This window comes from Schistocerca nitens, chromosome 9, assembly GCF_023898315.1.
Source record: "Schistocerca nitens isolate TAMUIC-IGC-003100 chromosome 9, iqSchNite1.1, whole genome shotgun sequence".
Taxonomy (NCBI): domain Eukaryota; kingdom Metazoa; phylum Arthropoda; class Insecta; order Orthoptera; family Acrididae; genus Schistocerca; species Schistocerca nitens.
This window is the reverse complement of record NC_064622.1, coordinates 436863638-436881118: the sequence shown is the minus strand read 5'-3', so window position 1 is coordinate 436881118 and position 17481 is coordinate 436863638.

Here is a 17481-nt window from a genome sequence, read left to right as displayed (position 1 = left end):
TTTGCTTCCGATTGATTTGTGAGACCCAGAAATTTCTTCGATATTGATGTCATCTACTATTTGGTTCGCTTTATATCTCATGTAGAGTAGGGACTATGTGTCAGATATTGTTTTACATTATTTCTTTAATTTCTATCAGTAAGTAACTGTTATTTGCGCTCTGCAAAAATAGTGACTTGCTTTGTAACATAACATTCATTTTTGAGTTGTCTCCAACGATTTTACCATCTTGAATGCGTTACATGGGTCTCTTTGTGTACAGATAAGTACTAAGTAATCTACAGAGATCTTTCAGTGCCTCTGGAAACTTTAATCTTTGTAATTGTTGTGGTCTGTAACCCTAAGACTAGTTTTAAGTTGCTCTCTAAAACAATACCTCGCGTGCCAATTGTCTTCATTACTGAATAACTACTGCAACCAACATTCACTTAAACTTTCCCAATGTGTTACTGCATTAGAGCCTTCTTCTCTGTGTTAATATACATTTCTTAATACCGCAGGATGCGTCCTGTGAACCGATACCTATTTTTAGTGAAGTTGTGCCATAATTTTTCTCCCTATTGAATTAACTACTTCATTAGTTGTTCGATCTGCCCATCTGATCTTGAGTATTATTCTGTAGCACCACATTTCAGGAGCTTCTACTCTCTTCTTGTCTGAACTGCTTACCATCCATGATTCACTTCCGTAAAAGACTACACTCCACACAGAAAACTTCAGAGAAGACTTCCTAGCATTCAATTTTATGTTTCGTGTTAACAAGTTTCGCCGTTTCATAAATGCTTTTCTTGCTGTTACGAATCTGCATCTTGCGTCCTCTGTAGTTCGGCCATCACCAGTTATATTGCTCCTCAAATAGCAATACTCATATACTAGCCCTACTTGACGTCTGCCAATATATTTCGTAGCATAAGTAATTTAAAACGTATTGCTATTACAATATACAACCTGTAGAAAAAGTCTTTGCGTATTGACATGAGTAATAGTGGCATGTCGGTCTATTTTATTTTCTATTTTCTGTTTTGAAAGTAAAAAAACGATAGTATGTATTTACTTATGTAAAAGTAGTTTCTGTCAAAAGACCATGTTCAGGTAATGGATAGCATTGCGTCAAGTTGAAGGAAGATTCCTCGGCATCAAGTGCAAGATTAATATTACGGTCGCTTGACGGAAAGTCATTTTCCGTTAGTAAACACATATTGTAGATGCTTTGGTCGGTTTTGCGATGCCATTTTTAAATACGTTTAAGCCGTACATTGCTGTTTACAGGAACTATAAAAACTTCATTATATCGTAGGTCATCAACTTGAGACAACCAAATACCAAATTATTATTTGTGTCAAATACAGAACTTTTTCGCACATCTTGTGGTGCCAGATTCGCTCTCCGATTACACTGGGTGGATGTATACACACCAAAAAAGGTTTGCATCACCTCGGTTCCGAATGTTCCGGAACCTGTGCAAAAACTGGAATAGAGATCGACATAAACATCATTTCCCCCCATTTTAATGCTCATTAAAAGCACACATTGCATGTTGTACCACCACACGGCGAGACCTTCGGAAGTGCTGTACACACCGGTACCTCTAATACCCAGTAGTACGTCCTCTTACAATGATGCATGCCTCTATTCATTGTGGCATACTATCAGGGCACTATTGGTCAAGATTGTCCCACTCCTTAACGGCGATTCGGCGTGGATCCCTCAGAGTGGTCGGTGGGTTACGACGTCCATAAACAGCCCTTTTCATTCTATCCCAGGCATGTTCGATAGGGTTTATGTCAGGAGAACATACTCTAGTCGAGCGATGTCGTTATCCTGAAGGAAGTCATTCGCAAGATGTGCACGACTGGGGCGCGAATTGTCATCCATGAAGACGAATGCCTCGCCGCCAACATGCTGCCGATATGGTTGCACTATCGGTCGGAGGATGGCACTCACGTATCGTACAGTCATTACGGGGCCTTCCATGACCACCAGCAGCGTGCGTCGACCCCACACAATGCCACACCAAAACTGCACTCGCTGGACAGTGTGTGGCTAAGGCGTTCAGCCTGACCGTGTCCGACTTTTGTCAGGTTGAAGGCACATGCGACACTCATCGGTGGAGAGAACGTGATGACAATCATGAGCGGTCCATTCGGCATGTTGTTGGGCCCATCTCTACCGCGCTGCATGGTGTCGTGGTTCGCAAAGATGGACCTCGCCACGAACGTCGGGAGTGAAGTTGCGCATCATGCAGCTTATTGTGCACAGTTTGAGTCGTAACACGACGTCCTGTGGTTGCACGAAAGGCATTATTCAATATGGTGGCGTTTCTGTCAGGGTTCCTCCGAGCCATAATCCGTAGATAGCGGTCATCCACTGCAGTAGTAGCTGTTGGGCGGCCTGAACGAGACACGTCATCGATAGTTCCTGTCTCTCTGTATCTCCTCCATGTCCGAGCAACATCTCTTTGGTTCACTGCGAGATGCCTGGACACTTACCTTGTTGAGAGCCCTTCCTGGCACAATGTAACAATGCGGACGCGATCGAACCGCGGTATTGACCGTGTAGGCATGGTTGAACTACAGACAACACGAGCCGTGAACCTCCTTCCTTGTGGAATAGATCTGATCGGCTGCCGGCCCCCTCCGTTTAATTGGTGCTGCTCTTGCATGCTTGTTTACATAGTGACATCTCTGAAGAATCTAACGGTCTGTGTCTGTGATACAACATCATCAGTCATTGTCCGTCTTCAGGAATTCTGGGAACCGGGGTGATGCAAAACTTTTTTGATGTGTGTAATTAAGTTTTCGCTGCTTGAGCCACTATAGACTGATAGTTATTTACCGTGTGGGAGTCAAACTTTATAAGAATGATGTTCAGACTGTGCTCTGTAGGATTTCTGGTTTTAGTAGTGTTATTATCATGAATTGCTTTTAGGCGCCGGTAGTGGTACGGCGGCACAGGGTTGAAACATAACCATCGGTGTGCATTACGCTTGCAGACAGTCAACACGGGTCACGAAAAGGTGGGCAAGGCTTTACTAGTAAAGCTGTTTTATCAAAATAATAGCAATAGCTCTGCTGCTCTCCGCGAGTCTCGGCGAATTAAAGGAATACGGAGATGTCCTCTTTGAGCATCGCGATTGAAGAACATGTTTCTGAAGTTGGAATTAACTGTCGATTTGGGAATTACCCCTGGGAGAGACCAGCAGCCGACTGCGTCACAAATTGTTGAAGTTACTGTTGCTACGTGTGAAATGCTGCAAGCAGAGTGCGATCTTCAAGCAGTGCACGAACTGTGTCACTACAGCTGAACGCTTTTAATAATAACAGAAATCAAAAATATTTAAGATTACCATTTTTGTACCTCGTTTCAGTATAAAGTCAAAAAATTGTTATTAAAAGTGTACTATTTCGCATGTATTCTTCCGGGATTTGGAAAGGAAAGGAGGACAAGAGTGTAACGTCCAGTCAACAGCGCGGTTATATTAGGCGCAGCACAAGCACAGATTACTAAATAACAGGGAAAGAAAGCTGCCGTGCCCTTTTCAAAAGAACCGTCCTGGCATTTTGCTAGAGTGACTTAGGTAAATCACGGAAAACCTAATTGCGGATGGCCGGACAGGGATTTGAACCGCTGTCCTCCCGAATGTGGGTCCTGTGTGCTAACAACTGGACGGTCTGGCTCGGATCAGAAAATTTGAGTTCATATTAAGAAACTTAACAGAAAAAAGCTCTCACAAAACATAACCGGAGTCTGGTCTCATTACTGTCAACATTTGTCAAAACATTATTTCGGTTGTCGACTCAGTACAAATCTGTATTCTCAGAAGTTACGTGGTTCCCGTCAGGGACTCCCAAGTTTATTGCGAGGCTACCACACAAATAGATTGACTACATCTGATTCTGTGTTCGCTCTGTAGTCTTGGCGAACATGAGATCACCACTGTACATCGCTGTTTATGCGAGGAGCTCATTTGTTTCTGGAAGGGGAAGATAGAACAACTGGCACCCATCACCATGACAATGCGTCAAGAGATAGGAATCATGCATATGCCTTTTCTTGTGGATACGCGCATAAGAACATTAGGAATGGATTTCGGTGGGTCCTAAGCAACAGTGAATGTAAATTACTAGTGAATGTCAATTAGACTGTGGTAACATTACCAATATGAGCTGGAGATGAAACCGAATGTAACATCGATAGGCAGTACCAGAGAGAGAGAGATATCCTGTTGCAAGTGTGGTTTCATGAATATAGTTTGAAGATACCATTTACCGAGCAGAAATAAACAATGCATTCGATATCCTATTACTTATATTATGATAGCGAATTTTAATAATTTTGTGTAGGCAATCGTTTCCGTCACTGTCTCACTACGCAAATGCACTACCTTGTGTTTGTTTAGGAACGTTACCCACAATTTTGTTCGATAACTTTCTCTCTGAACATAAATTTAGTGTATTGTAGCTATAAACCAGAAGAGGCATTACGCAACACTTGTCAGAGGCAGGTCGATGGTGGAACTTATCTGAGATACAGGTTTATTGCCGGTTAGCGCATCCGCTCGCTGCAGATAAGATTATTACGAAGTTCAGAGTCCGGCTTCAACTTTATAGAAATACCTCATCATAAACACACACACACACACACACACACACACACAGAGAGAGAGAGAGAGAGAGAGAGAGAGAGAGAGAGTGTGGGAGAGAGTGAGTGTGAGTGAGAGAGAGAGAGAGAGCCAAGAGAGAGAGAGTGGGAGAGAGTGAGTGTGTGTGTGAGAGAGAGAGAGAATAATCTTCTAGATCTCAGCAGGATGTCGAATATCTGAATCCCAGGAAGTTCTCAGAAAGAGATGGAAGGGGTAGGAAGAGAGGAGAGATTGTACACTATGACGCACAGTCATCAAATGTTTCCTCGTTGGAATAACGAGGGCCAAATAACGAGAAAGAATTTAGGATTAATGCAGTAGATGGAACATATGGCACTGAAAGGCTTCAGAAGTTGAACAATGATCTGTATCAACATAAATAAATTCGCAAAACTGAAAATGCCTGACTTTTCTCTGGGTATCATTCACAACCATTTAAAGGGAAAATTCACAGTCAGGCACCGGACTAGTATTGTCGATATCAGAGGGACAAACCCCTGTACGCTTCCCTTGATTGTTCCAAATCATGTAAGACCAATGACGGGGTGGTTCCTTTTAAAGTGCTAGGCTCATTTGCCCAACCCGAACTTGTGCTATGCCGCTAATGATCTTGCTATCGCCGGGATGTCCCTATCTACACTGTCACAATGTGTAATACATAGAGATGCTTTCTACAAAACTACGGATGTGTAGTTTTGGTACAGTAGATCAATGAAGTAGTAAATGATAGGATTATCGACAGTATTGGTGACATTCGTAAGGAGAGAAACATAGTTTCTTTGTTTTGCACAGAACAAAAATCGACCATCGTCCATCCTGTAATAAAAATTAGATGGTCTCGTAACTTTTGTGTTCTTAGTAATCAAAGCAATTATTTTTTATGCAAGTACAGTTCACATGCACAAAAATAAAAAAAATCTGTAAAACTGTTCTTGTTATTTTGTACTCAATAGAAAGTCTTTCGTCATGATCAAAGGCTTAAGTTTCCAGTTATTACTGATAATTGCGGAAGTTAATTCTGAATAACAGAAACATGTTTTATATCAGCTCGACCCGGTATCGAAGCAATGTGTGATTGTTTTTCTTTTTCACCTTTTTGCGAGAAAATTGCGTTTTCTATCTATATACTATAAACCTGTATTTTTTTATTTTTACTAAAATATTCCCTGTTTCTCATGAAAATCAATAATTTTCGAATGAAACTTGAATTAGTCATAGACAATTTCAATTTTGCTGTAAATACTGTTTATTTTTTAGCATCACACACAAGGATAACTATATCGAACAAAGACTCTCTATAGGCTGTGCAGCCCATTACATGTCATCATTCAGTGCCTAGGGGAAATAGTAACATAAGCAATCCAAATGAGGTAACGCCCAATATGTATGCAACATACCCAACGTACAGGCAACGGTGTTGCGATCTTAACTGACCAAGACTATAGGTAAACTACCGTAGTTTATATTACTTAAGATAGTCTGTGGTAGTCTACGATAGTTTTACGACTATAGTAACACACTCTCATAACATGTTATGGGGAACGATACTATAAATGTGTTACCAACAGCCCGCATCTCGTGGTCGTGGCGCCCGGGTTCCCGGGTTCGATTCCCGGCGGGCTCAGGGATTTTCTCTGCCTCGTGATGGCTGGGTGTTGTGTGCTGTCCTTAGGTTAGTTAGGTTTAAGTAGTTCTAAGTTCTAGGGGACTTATGACCACAGCAGTTGAGTCCCATGGTGCTCAGAGCCATTTTAACCATTTTTTTGTTACCAACAAGAGCCCTATTATGTGAACGTTGCATGTAGTAACCCTACCTTACGGACAGTCTCATTCATATTTCCCACCCCTGTGGAGCCGAGAGCTCAGAAGAATACTTTTAAGGATGGGATGGTGGTGGAGAGTGCACTGCTTAGGCGAAAGCCGAGCAGGTGGTGAAAGTGAGTGTGGAAGTTGTTGAAATTTCAATATATGTGTGGGATACGTTCCGTATTTTTCTAATTTTGTGAACGGTGCATTCAAAGCAATTAGTAAACAGTGACACATTAACACCATAATAACCTGTCAACCTTTCGTCTTTACGTAAACTGTTCCCCACAGTGGAGGGGACGCAGAGAGGCAGAAATGCGAGGCAACAGCTAAAACTGAATCTAAAATATTATGTTAGCGACGTAGGCATATGCAGTTAAGTGGTGGCCAGATTTCCGCTTTTAATCGCCATTGAATAGAAGAGACAATGACAAATCTGTAAGTCTCGCAACGTCCCTGTACACAGTGTTTATGATGGAAAAGCCGGCCTGTGTGGCCGAGCGGTTCTAGGCGCTACAGTCTGGAACAGCGTGACCGCTACGGTCGCAGGTTCGAATCCTGCCTCGGGCATGGATGTGTGTGATGTCCTTAGGTTAGTTAGGTTTAAGTAGTTCTAGGGGACTGATGACCTCAGAAGTTAAGTCCCGCAGGGCTCAGAGCCATTATGATGGTGAATAAAGTTCTTACAAACGTTAGTTGTGCGCAATTTCTGACATGTATCTGTCCTTGTCGTTGGCTTCAGAACTTCTTGAGCTGGAGTTTGCTACAAATTACTAACCCTCGTTTAGAAAATATTTTAAGTGAAGGTTTCGTTGGAGAATCCGTCAATATTATAGGCAGAATACAAATGCGGAAAATTTGGCAGGAGACGGAAAGGATATGAAAATCGTCATGAATATACAAAAGATCGCTCACTGGACTATTTTAAGAGAAGTTGTGAGTTAGCGTGTTCCACGGATCATACGTGCAATCTGTCCCTGTCAGATATAAACAGATGTATATTCTGTTAAACGTACATTGTATGTAGTCAATAGCAAATTAATTTATCAACAATGTGATAAAACATTGTTATTTAAGTACAACAAGTGAGAATAAAAAGTTGTTTAATTTAATAAGAAGTTTATTTTGTGTATTATGTTCATATTTATATTTTTATTTTGTGAGGTCGCTTCAGGACACTATATTCGTAGTTTTATTGTTCGGATTATAAATGAACAAAGTTTGAGTTGATTCAGCTCGTGAGCATGTGGTGTACAACTGACCATATGAAAAACATGATTTCCTTCAACGAACACCACAATATTGGAATGTCTGGCCCTGTGCTTTGTTGATGAGCATGCTGTAAGCCAACTTTAATCGAAACTTCAATCACCTTAAACTGAAGGAATGTACAGATGTTATTAAAATATTTTGAGGTATAAAACCGTTTGCAATTTTTCTTTGCCAGCTATTATACTAGCTTAGGTGATATTATTCTGCAGCTGTTCGATGCAGAGTCTTGAAACATTACACGATTTCGTCGAATTCAAATTCCATCGTAATTTGAATGGCGAAAAAAACCTTCATTTCGAGGCAGTGTAACTGCGTTGTTGGAACATTCAACGAATTTAATAGGAAAATTTAATTTAATTTTCATCAGTTTTCATACTTGGTAGATAGTGGGGGAGAGTAGCCTAAACAGTAAGTTATAAGATTATTCAAGCAATATCATTCTCAATAACAGGATGCTATTGTGGTATCCGATTCAAACAGTGTAAATTCTGTGCAAAATATACACACTATGCTAAAATTTCCAAGTACCCTGCAAGAGGTGCAAATTAGGAATATCGTTTCGTAATTTGTATTTTTGCTTACATAAATTGTAACACACTAGTAGTCCATATCCCTGAGCTTGAATGTATACACTAGCCTGAATTTAACGAAATGTTCCATATTTTAGTTCTTACACTTCTACACTCCTGGAAATTGAAATAAGAACACCGTGAATTCATTGTCCCAGGAAGGGGAAACTTTATTGACACATTCCTGGGGTCAGATACATCACATGATCACACTGACAGAACCACAGGCACATCGACACAGGCAACAGAGCATGCACAATGTCGGCACTAGTACAGTGTATATCCACCTTTCGCAGCAATGCAGGCTGCTATTCTCCCATGGAGACGATCGTAGAGATGCTGGATGTAGTCCTGTGGAACGGCTTGCCATGCCATTTCCACCTGGCGCCTCAGTTGGACCAGCGTTCGTGCTGGACGTGCAGACCGCGTGAGACGACGCTTCATCCAGTCCCAAACATGCTCAATGGGGGACAGATCTTGCTGGCCAGGGTAGTTGACTTACACCTTCTAGAGCACGTTGGGTGGCACGGGATACATGCGGACGTGCATTGTCCTGTTGGAACAGCAAGTTCCCTTGCCGGTCTAGGAATGGTAGAACGATGGGTTCGATGACGGTTTGGATGTACCGTGCACTATTCAGTGTCCCCTCGACGATCACCAGTGGTGTACAGCCAGTGTAGGAGGTCGCTCCCCACACCATGATGCCGGGTGTTGGCCCTGTGTGCCTCGGTCGTATGCAGTCCTGATTGTGGCGCTCACCTGCACGGCGCCAAACACGCATACGACCATCATTGGCACCAAGGCAGAAGCGACTCTCATCGCTGAAGACGACACGTCTCCATTCGTCCCTCCATTCACGCCTGTCGCGACACCACTGGAGGCGGGCTGCACGATGTTGCGGCGTGAGCGGAAGACGGCCTAACGGTGTGCGGGACCGTAGCCCAGCTTCATGGAGACGGTTGCAAATGGTCCTCGCCGATACCCCAGGAGCAACAGTGTCCCTAATTTGCTGGGAAGTGGCGGCGCGGTCCCCTACGGCACTGCGTAGGATCCTACGGTCTTGGCGTGCATCCGTGCGTCGCTGCGGTCCGGTCCCAGGTCGACGGCCACGTGCACCTTCCGTCGACCACTGGCGACAACATCGATGTACTGTGGAGACCTCACGCCCCACGTGTTGAGCAATTCGGCGGTACGTCCACCCGGCCTCCCGCATGCCCACTATACGCCCTCGCTCAAAGTCCGTCAACTGCACATACGGTTCACGTCCACGCTGTCGCGGCATGCTACCAGTGTTAAAGACTGCGATGGAGCTCCGTATCCCACGGCAAACTGGCTGACACTGACGGCGGCGGTGCATAAATGCTGCGCAGCTAGCGCCATTCGACGGCCAACACCGCGGTTCCTGGTGTGTCCGCTGTGCCGTGCGTGTGATCATTGCTTGTACAGCCCTCTCGCAGTGTCCGGAGCAAGTATGGTGGGTCTGACACACCGGTGTCAATGTGTTCTTTTTTCCATTTCCAGGAGTGTATTTGCGTGCATTCCAGTACAGTTTTCCCACTCCTATACCCACCATCACATACTTTTCATGAACGCACATTTTGCATTTCACGCATCTGGTCATTTCTCCCATTCGATACTCCTCGCACAATCCACCATACCATTCCTGTGTTTTAGAAATGAGTTTCATGGGTGGCTTCCCCACAGAGTCTTCAAAACACTTGATTTTGACAGGAGGAGCTGTAGCTCTAGATTTAATCTCCTGTGCTTCGCTTAGCTTTCTTTGTGCGTGGGTTACTCATCAGCTCACAGACTTCAAGTTTTGCTTGGAACTTTTAGCATTTCTCTCGGCTTTGACGATATTTCTTGGATGGACACTTTCAGCCCACTTTCTGACCGCGTTGCATTCTTCTCCATTGAAATATTGGGCCAATCCATTTTCTTCTGGAATGTCGAAGGCAGATGCTGAAACCGAGAATTATCTTTTAAAATGTAAGAATGTGTAACGTTATGCATATGTAGGTGAGCGATACGGCCGTCTGGAGTCGGCGGTAGGTAAAGTGCATTTGTTTGTGAGGCTGAGCACTGGTGGACAACCCCAGGGCTGCCAAAACGCCGCGGCCGGTACAGAGGTAGCAACGGTTGCTAGCGAGACCAGGTGCGGGTACAAAGGCGTGGTTGGAAATGGGGAAAATCATGGTATGGGGAATTTGGAAGATGAAGCGATTGCTTAAGAGGGCCAGTTGTGTTCCAGCAATGGCCTACCGTTAGACAAACTGAAAGATGGCTTATTCAACAATAATTCAGTCAAATATTAAACCAAGTCTGAATATATATATGCGATCTCAAAAAAAAAAAAAAAAAAAAGTGCATCCAATGACACAACAATAATTTCAGTGTCTTTACAATAACAAAAGTTAATAATTTAAAATGACTAAATATTTTCGCAATGAACGTCTGAGTCAACAACTTTTAAACGCTTCATGCAGTTTCATCAAACGATAACTCAGATGATAGCATTGCATTATCAATTAAAGCCACCCATCGGTATCTATTTTATATATTGACTTATGACGTCCTTTACAACTTTTTTAATTACACAAATGTTTGTCAGAACTCAGCACTCTCCACAGTTATACAGAAGATGTACATAACATGAATACCTCATATTTTGTTATACTTGTGTATTTATTTAATGAAAATTTAATATTTTGACTGTAACTTGTTGGTTGCAAGTGCTATTAAAAAACTGTGCTAATTTGAGAGTGCACAGTCGCATGTGTTAGTGGACAATACAATTGTAAAGAGAAACAGAAGTCGCTTCTGTCAAGATACCGTAAATACATCTTTAAACAAAATTTAGCTCAGACTGTTGTCATTTATCACGAGCACACTTGCGCAAAAATACTGGCTTATTTATTTACGGACAAACCTATATTTATATTTATTGTAAGTGGTCTGAGTGTGACCCAATGTTTATAATATTTCTTTAATTAAATATTGTTCTAATATATCAGTTTAGTTCAGGAAGTGGTGAAGTCGAGTCAAAAGAACGTAAGAACGATGTGTTTTTGGTGGGGAAGGCCTTAATCAAATAGAAAATCAGATAGTAGTGGAACACTATGGGACTCTAGTGGAGATCGCGACTGTTTGAGTGAAGAGCTCAAGAGAGCTGTTCGGTACTTTGTATCGAGTTCTTGAAGAAGGCAGAGCCTTAGCTAACTTGCATGATTTTATGTGATTTGGTGGTATAAATGACTGACTCCTCACGATGAGCAGCCGCTACCATAATTTATCTTCTGGAGGGACTTTATATGTACATCGAGAGGTCTTTATGGGCTCCAGTGCAGGACTATAACTGATTTTCTGCTTGTATTACAAAACAGACGATAGAGTATGAATTACTACTCTTTGTATCGCATGTGATAACTTGTAAACCATCGTGTTGAAGTCTGAACTTTGGACCTGGTGAATATTTCGTGTATTGTGATTACGAAATGGACTTAGTTTTCGAGCCTCTTTGATTACATTTAGTTTAGGGATTTTGCCAATATTCTTGTAACGCTCTCGCCGTAACTTTACTACATTTGATAAGGATATTTTATGTCTATATTTTAAATGAATGCCGCAGGACCACTTCCCGTTCATTTGAGATGATCTTTTTGAACAAACATAAATTAACCTAATCCTCTGTCGTCTAAATCACTTGTAGGCGTTAGAATAGAACCTCAGCTATTTATTTAACTTTTATTTTGTATTTCCGTATATTATTTTACTGACTTATAATTCTAGCCAATGCATAGACTATTTCACTGCAGGATCACAGTTACAAGTTATTATTTGCAGCGAAATAACTGCAGGGGATGGAATCAGACGCGCACCGATCGATCTTATGACTACGTCGAGCTATTCTTTTTAAATATAATCATGCATAGCCTAAATATCTAACATACAAGTAAACACAAGGAAGCCCACCCGGCTAGCTGTGAGGTCTAACGCACTGCTTCCCTAGAGAGAAGGCGTGCCGGTCCCTGGCACTAATCCGCTCGGAAACCCTCAATATTTGGAGGCCAAAACCAGCATTATCAACCACAACAGCCACTATGTGGCCTTCAGAGTATCGAAAATAAAGATCGTGAGCATGGCACCACACAACATTGACGGACAATTCCTCATGAGCCATAGTGCTATATACAGTACGGTGAACCGCGAGAACATTCTGCAGTGGGAGACGCATTTCAACCTATACAAGCCCGTTTGACTTCATACGATTTTGGTATTGGATGATCCAGAGGAAAAACTAATTTAATCATGGCTTGGAAATGGGAAAACGCCATGGTAGTCGACGACAAGACAAGACAAGGTTTGAGGCGCCCTGTCATGGATTGCGCGGTCCCTTCCGCTGGAGGTTCGAGTCCTCCCTCAGCCAGGTGTGCGTGTGATGTTCTTAGCATAAGTTAGTTTAAGTAGTGTGCAAGCAGGTACCGATGATCTCAGCTGTTTGGTCCCTTAGGAATTCACACAAGACAAGCCGATATGCGGAAGTAAATAAATGCACCCTGGCTCGCAAGCAGCACACGAGGCGTGACGGAAACGAGGCGTGCGCGCCTCACGACTGCCGGAGGCAGTCTACTGCTAGACCATCACACTCACGAATTACTCGAGTTACGGCGGCTGCTCATTAAGTAGCAATGTCGCCGTTTTTACAACTTAATTTTACGAAGGTTGTTCGGAAAGTAAAGAACGATCGATCACGAAATGGAAAAAAGTGAAAATCAAAATTGTTCTCTTTGCACATTTAGCTAAACCTTCCAGGTACTTCTGTACATAGTCGCAGCTCCGACTTAGACATTTGTCGGAGCGTTATACCAAATTTCCAACACCATCATCATAGGAGGCAGCCGCCTATGCATCCTAATGATTCTCTACACTGATCTGTAGTACGTAGCCTGCACCCAAGTGTTGTCTTCGTGTCCAGCGTCTCATGTGAACAGAGATGATACTCAATTAGGGTTGTGTTGTTGGTGATCGAACACTTCCCATCGAAAAGGCTGGAGGAGCGTCTTCACTGCCCTTGCAGAGTGCGGCTGAGAATTGTCACGAAGAAGGAAGTGCGTGGCAGTTGTGTTAGGTGGGCTGCATTCATTAAGGCGAAGCCTCTGAGCTGCCCCTCTTACTTGGCGGGAGACATCTTTGTTCTAGGCACCTTTACTCCTTCACAGTGCGCTCACAACTGAAAAGAGCGTCTTGATGCGATCAACAGGCATGCTAGAGACACTGCCCAAAACGTCTGTGGAAAGCCTCGTCGGATTTTCACAGTGGTTTCCATTTCGCGACCTATCGTTCCTCACTTTTCGAATATCCCTCGTAATTCATCATAATTCATACAATTTGTCCGAAATATTTATAAATTACGTAAAAAAACATATCTCGTGAATCAGTACATCTATTAGTGAAAACCAGAGCAAAATCCATACAGTATTTGAGATTAGCCTGCATGTACAGACGGATGCAAGGAAGCGACTTCGACTAATGCATATTGAGTTATTTCATAAAGGGTAAATAATGACAGTATTTTAAACTTTTAAATTCTGTCAGTAGTTACGCAAAATATTGAAATCAAAGCCGTTAGATAGGCAGCTGCAGCTGGTACTCTGTTCAATGTTCCATGTTCAAGGAAAGTCATTCAGCAACATATAGTGAGTGAACTGGAAGTTGTCATTACTGGCAGCAAGTTGTATGAGCTCATTCTACGATTCGATTGTGTTCTTGAACTGAAGCCGTCTTTTCGAGTCATTCAGATGTACAATAATTGTGATTACGTGATCAGTGTGCGGTGTTCTGTTGCAGTTGGAACTTTATGTGAGATCAGAACAAGCCATCGACAAATCCACCGCCATAGTACATTGCAAAGGAAATCATGTGGGAATCCCACATTTCCTCTACACCTGAGTTTGAGGCTGACACTGATATTGACAGTTGTACTAGACAGATTAGCGCAGCCCTCGGATGCAGATAATTTGGTGACAAGCATTCCATTAGGGCCATCCGTATGTGCTCTTATCAAGCACGTACATTAATCTAGAGTTTCGCAGGATGTCGATTATCAGCAGCAAAGGAAATGCTTAAATTTACCATTAGGCAGAAATCGCTATCTGTGTACACAGCCTGAGAACCAGTGGGTAAGGACGTGACGCCCTCAGCGCAAAAGATTACGTACGTGATTGAAATAGAAACAAGGAAAGAGGCAGAAAGAGATCTGTGCATGAACTGCGAAATGATTGTAGCTCATAACTGCCTCAATATAAATAAAACTTTAAGAAACTCACAATCATGAACAGTGTACGACTGAGCACAAATCACGTATGATTCTATTTATCTGATTATACCACCCGTTCCTTACACACACTACGCACTCATGATACCATATACAAATGTGTATAGTATAGCGGCATAGTGGGTTTACGGGACTCGTTACAGTAGCTTAATGACAGCCACTGTGGTGACCTGGATTCCCTGAAGTCATTGGTCCTCATTTTTCGACACCACCAGTCAGTCAACTCATGGCAGTCATTATCTTTTAGCTATCGGAATGCATGCGACACAATGCTTACCTAATATGTTCCAAAACGCCACACATAAAAATGGGACATTCCGGTGCTTGTGTCTAGGGTCCTGTTGGTGATAAAAACATAGGATGAAGTGTTTTGGATAGCCCTTGGACCAGGGATCATTTGTACACCCAAAAGAAGGATAGTCTTAATGTCACTATCCTACATTACAGGGTCAACACATGAACATTATACACTTCCTCCCGCTTAGGCAAATGGATCAAATCCATTTGTTCTTTTTGCATTTAATGTGGTCTAGGGATGACTTGATAAGACTTGCGAGGTCACGATTAGTTCATGGATGGTTCCTCTGGAAAAGGGATTTTTTACTATATTTTCACCGACAACAGCAGATCAAAACCCAACCGAGCATTCCAAGACTTGTAGGCAAAGAACGTGGCCGAAATTTTTGCGATATATTTCTAAAAGTTCGATCGGTCTTAAAAATTCTTTGGAAGTCTTTGTCCGTTTACAGGATACAGAGGTTCATATTTACCCTACTTCTAGAAATAAAATCCGGTATGAGAAGAAATCTAAATAATAAATAACAGCAGAAAACTGATAAAATTTTAACAATACATTCTATTGCGAGTTTTCCAGAAGAGCCGCCTCCTCCTTTTCAAAACACCCCAAAAATTTGTTTTTTTGGGTACCAAAACCAATCCGCAGATTCTAAGATGTATACAGAGAAAATGGCTTCAATTGTTACCATGTATTCCTAAGTTTCCTATCTCGAAAAAAATTGAAAGTTTTCTTCATATATTTGTCCGTTTCCGAGGTACAGAGGCCCAAATTTACCCTACCTGTACACCTAAAATATATACGTAAAATCCGGTCTTTGGCGAAAATGTTGTCTACAAAGTGACGTAGCTCGGAGAAATACGCTGTAAAAGTCTTTCCTTTATCGCCTGAGAAGCTCATGTTGTAGTACTGAAGCACATGCGAAGTTTTGTTTATTTTATTTATTTATTTTTTGCAGAATCCAGTCTGAGGCGTAAAATTAGTTTTCCGTTACTAAATAAACTATCAAAATTTTTCTGACAAGTACATTTCTTTTCATATTAGCTCCATGCCCCGCCGCAGCAGGGGAAAGAAGGGAACCAGTGGAAAAATGCTGCTGTCGGAGTACGAAGAATGAGAGTGTGTTTCTGTCTATTTGAAATATTGTGAAAAGTGGGGTACCAGCTGCCTCATTCTGCCTTCCTCAGCACCTTTAAAAATTTTTTCCAAAAATTTTGGATTGGGAACATACTCGTAATTTTATATTCTGAGAGAGAAGAAGACAATGGCAGTGCCAAAGAGACGGAAAAGTAATAAATACGGGAAGATAGTAGACAGTAGTTGTGTTATAGAGATAGCGAAGAAACAATAACTATGAGAGAAAGAGAGGTGCACTGTGGTTTCGAAACTAAGCAATTTATCTGAAAATGTTAGTGACTCAAATTGCCATTTTCTAGTAGTCTCCGGCTATTAAAATTCCTTTAAATGCTTTGGATAGGATGTTTAGATGGCCTCTACGGGACATTCACAAAAACACACCGTCTTTGTTCATGACAGTGGAAGCCCAAGGAAGATTTGTTTATATGATATGGCATCAGTTGACTGTATTCTTGCGTTCTCAAACTAATCAGTGCCTGGTATACAAAATAAATAATTATGTCAATCGCTGCACCGACTCCAGTCTTTCTTACCAGCACCACATGTTTGCCTAACAATCACTTTTTGATTTCACGATCCATTTTGCCCCTGCTGTTCTCCGTCTCTCCACTTTTCTGAGTCAAAAGCAGTAGCTGTTTTCTTCTATGTTCACATTCGCTGCTATTGTTCTACACACTCTGACTTTTTGACCACAAATCACACAGTTTTTCTTTTCCTGGTGTATATCTGTCGTCATATTGATGATCTTCCTCATCGACTCTCGTGGTAAGTCTTATGTGTGGTAAATATTAATTCTTCTGTCTTTCCTTTTTCGTCTTCCCCTTCGTCAGACCCTCTTGTTCGTAGAAAACTTCCTTACATTGCTGTATAGTCGAAACATTCAACGAGGCGTTATAAAATTGACCGTCACACATCTGTGACTGTAATTAAAATCACAAAACTGCTCACCACTCTCTCAGTACTTGGACTCTCTTCTCCACACATGACTATCTGACCATTACCACAAAGGAAAAGTTTTCCTTCCCCATAAAGCTGCTACGTATTTGTCCGCTAACAAACTGACATCTTTCCATCTTCCCACTTCGGACTCACGTCGTCTTCCCCCTCAATACAATTACAAATACAAAGTTTCAAACCCTCGGGGCAAAGTGCTTAAAATGACGAAAATGACAAAACACATTTTTACAGATTACGTTGATTTTATTTTGTATTTACGCAACAATTTAGACTTCGTGTGGATATGTGCAACAAAATCAGTGATATGCAAATCATGCAAAATTAATTGTAAGTCCATGACTGAGAATATGGTGTACTAATTTCCAGTGGAGAAAAATCTCCGGGACAAGTGTTTCAGCGGACTATGGAGCTGAAAATCACTTGAGCTTCTTTAGGACTCTACAGTCGATGCTCCAGCAGCTCAAAATCA